The sequence below is a fragment of the Leopardus geoffroyi genome, chromosome D1 (assembly GCF_018350155.1).
Source record: "Leopardus geoffroyi isolate Oge1 chromosome D1, O.geoffroyi_Oge1_pat1.0, whole genome shotgun sequence".
NCBI classification, from domain to species: Eukaryota; Metazoa; Chordata; class Mammalia; order Carnivora; family Felidae; genus Leopardus; species Leopardus geoffroyi.
Genome location: NC_059329.1, coordinates 8,238,373 through 8,242,108, shown reverse-complemented (window position 1 = coordinate 8,242,108; position 3,736 = coordinate 8,238,373). Strand labels below are relative to the sequence as shown.

The 3,736-nt window shown below is 42.3% G+C and overlaps 1 pseudogene; it reads right to left on the bottom strand.

The window, feature by feature from the left end:
- Positions 1-1,029: 1,029 nt before the first annotated feature.
- On the bottom strand, positions 1,030-3,093 carry LOC123602198 (annotated as a pseudogene).
- Between the last annotated feature and the right edge of the window lie 643 nt (positions 3,094-3,736).

Sequence of the window (3,736 nt, the reverse complement as noted above, 5' to 3'; positions counted from 1 at the left end):
TACCAAGAATGTAGAGATGGATTTTGTTTATTTGACCCACTTAAAAGTCGTTTATTTTAATGGTGAGATTATTTCCCTTACATTTCTTTTTATTACATATGTTTATTCTCTTATTTCATGTTTCTTTCTTCTCTCTGCTTCGTTTATTCTGTATCTTGACATAGTGTTTGTGGAACTTCTTCTTTAATTTTCTTTCGTAGTTTTATGGATTAAAGCCAATATTTAGTTTCACTAATGATTAAAAAAATTTGTTTTTGTGCATTTATTTATTTTTGAGAGAGAGAGAGAGACAGACAGACAGAATGCAACGGGGGGAGTGGCAGAAAGAGAGGGAGACAAAGAATCCAAAGCAGACTCCAGGCTCTGAGCTGTCAGCACCGAGCCCGACGCGGGGCTCAAACTCATGAATCGCGAGATCAGAATCTGAGCTGAAGTCTGACACTGAGCCACCCAAGCGCCCCATACTTTCACAAATGATATATTTTAAATCCTCAGGTACAACTTTCTCAGATTATCAATCTGAAATAATATCTCGTGACTGACACCTATTATGATGAAGAATTCATCAGGGATAACATTTCTTCCATTTTGCAGGGTTTTCTTGGTATCCTCTGGGAGTTCTTCCTAGATAATTCCTGAATTGCTGAAACAGTAGTAGTTTAGAATTTATTATTTCTACTTTCAAGAATTACATTTGCATCTTGTTTTACAACCTTAAGTGCCAGGTCGTTTGGATTTGGTTATGTGTTTTAACTCACGTATCGGGGACTTTCATGCCACTGTACCCCCACCTGTAACTTCTTTTAATTCTATCTCCTGTTTGCCACTGGTTAATGTTCTCAAGCCATTTTCCTCAGTAGAGTACTTTCTGAAGGTTTGCATATTTGATAAGATTTTTCTGTTATTGCTGTATGAAAAGGACATTTTACTGAATTATAGAACTCATGAGTCATGGCTATTTCCTTTAAAAATTATGGGTTCCCTTTTCTTTTGGCATTGAATGCTGCAGAGATATGTGACTCCAGTCTGTTGGGTTTTTTTTTTTTCCCTCACAGATAACCTGCAGTGCTGGGTGTCAGATAATGTTATCAGTGGATTGTTCAGCAGCCTGAATATGGTAGGGAGGAAACAGGGTCACACGTGGGTCAGGAAGGGAGGGAAATTACGTGCGTGTCACGGAAGTTGTGTTTCCACTCTTTGCTGAAATTATTCTACTGGAAATTTTTTTGCATTTGTTTTATTGCTCAGCCTGGTCTCCACTCCAAGTACACAGGATGGGCCCAGCTTTCTCTGGGACCTTCCCTGGGGCTTTTCCTCACCAAACGTGGAGCGTGGCTTGTCATTGTGGATGCATGTCGCTCTACACACGGCGCCCCAAATCATCTCTAATTTGGGAGTGCATTTTAGTATATCAGGAGGAAGTGGCCAGGTACATAAAATTCTGGATGAGAGAAAACTTGGAGGGAGATCTCTCTTGGAGAGGATTTCATTGGTGGTCCTGCTCCAAACTACGTGACAGTAAAATAATTCCAATAGAAAGTGTCTCCGTAGGGGTGGTCCTCATCTTTCTCAGGGTCTTTTTGGCCCTTTCACAATGGAATCGAGGGTCCTGCCTCTGTCCCTGTTTCAGGAAAATACTTCTCGAGGTTGGAACGAATCTGTGCTGCTGTTGGGAAACTGATTACGCAGTGAGCGGAATTGCTACAAGGTTTTCTGCTAAGCCCTAGGGTTGCTTTCCTGCCCCGCCCTTGAAGCCTCTGAATCTGTGCATGTGTCCTATAGGCTGCTCACCCTCACCTCTTGCCCTCACTCTCATTGTTAGGATTTCTGGAGAAATCTGTCAGGACTTGCTTCCCTTCCTTCAACACGGCCCCACCTCCAGGGCAGGAAAACCGAGTGGGCTTTTGGTGAGATCTTTTGATTCTGTTTCACCTTTGTGTTATAGATCGTATAATCCTCTGCTGACAACGTGTTACTTTCAGCACTGAGGACTTGTTTCTGATATCTTACTTTCATGATTTTGTCCGTTTCTGGGCAGAGGGTTTGAAACTAGTTGTCTCGGGGTCACCTTCCCTAGAGTTTAAAATATTACTGAGAGGTTTTGCACAAATCGCGATGCATCTCCTTCTTAGGAGTCAGAAAGATTCCTTGGAAAATCCTTTTTTCTGGTCACTCTGAGCAATGTGGCTTAGCTCATTCATTTTTCAACTGGTTCGCATTAGTTTTCTTTGGACTTTGCTCCCCCAAATTTGGGGGTGATCCTTTTTTTTGAAAAATAAATATTTTCTTGGTAAATAAATGGTTTCAGTGGCAATAATAAATTCACTTGAATAGGAGACAATAATCAAGTCAAAAGAGTACATGTTAGCTAATCATCAGAAAATCTGTGGCTATGAGGGCTGTCACTTAGAAATCTCAAGTCACTCAGAGGCCAAATCTTAAGCTACATCCTCTTATTTGTCCATGTGGAATAGGTCCCATGGTACCCGGAATCTGCAGAATTCTATAGATTAGCATCTTCTAGTCAAACCTGAGCCACTGGCCCATCGCTATGACTTTTAAAGGAATCTGATGAACTCCCGGGGAAAATTTTGTCTCCCTCGGCAAATATTTGATTTTGGATCGCTCAGCATTTTTGCAATCACGATGTCACCTCTTTGGAGACCATAAAAATGTCAACTAAGATTTTCTAGGAAGACGGTATCTGATTTTGAATGGTAGGCTCTGTAGATGATGCAGAACACTTAACATCACCGTCATGTTCGAAAGCACAATGAATTATTGTGTATACAGCCATATTGAAGAGTACAGCCCGCAAGATGAAAGCTTTTCCCCGGAACACCAGGAATCAGGGCTCTATGTGGATTCTGCCGCCCCTGAACATATATAGGTCTGTTCTACAATACGTTCAACTTTTAGGGTGATTTCAGGGCCAGAAAAACAAACCAACACACCTCTCAAGCGTGTCTCCTGATCCATGGTTTCAGGATTCCTCTGGCCCCAAAGAAGCCCAGGGGGCTCTCACCCAGAACTCGGGTGAGCCTTTCTTACCTGGGTCACAGAAGGGACGCTCCTTTTTTCGAGACCCGTCATCTACAGTGCTCTAACCACAAGAGCTCTGGAGCGGTGGGCTTGGGCCTGAAGGAAAGGAGAGTGAATGCAGTGAGTAGGTGTGCTTGTAAGCCTGCTTCTCCCCGGGCCACCTGTAGGGTGGCTGACAGACGGCAGAGCCAGCAAGTATTGTGACTGGCCTCCCTCCAAACACCTCCCACTCGCCTGCAGACACAATTCGTTCTGTAGATTATCTCTGGCAAAATTTTATCTCCCTGGCTTCCCTGCGCCCTTGAGGGTGCTGCTGGGTATTTTTCGCCAGCTATCAGGTAATGAATACACAAAAAAGCAAACAAATCTCAAATATAACTGGGAAAAACAATCTACTGCAAATAATGTGATAATAGCAATAAAAGCAATGTGCAAGATTTGGGGATTATCTTTGCTGCTGTACATTATTGTTAGCACAGATGATGAGTTGACTCTAACAGTGTTGACTTGTGCATTCTGTCTGTAATTCCTCACCCGCTATTACTCAAACAAATCCCTTATTTGATTTACGTACCAGCAATCACATTTCGGCTGCCTTCAACAAGGCACCTTGGCTGTTTTTTACTGAGTGTTATCTTTTCAGTATTTCTACCAAATGAGGCTTAGATTTCAAATGTCATGTATTTATATTATT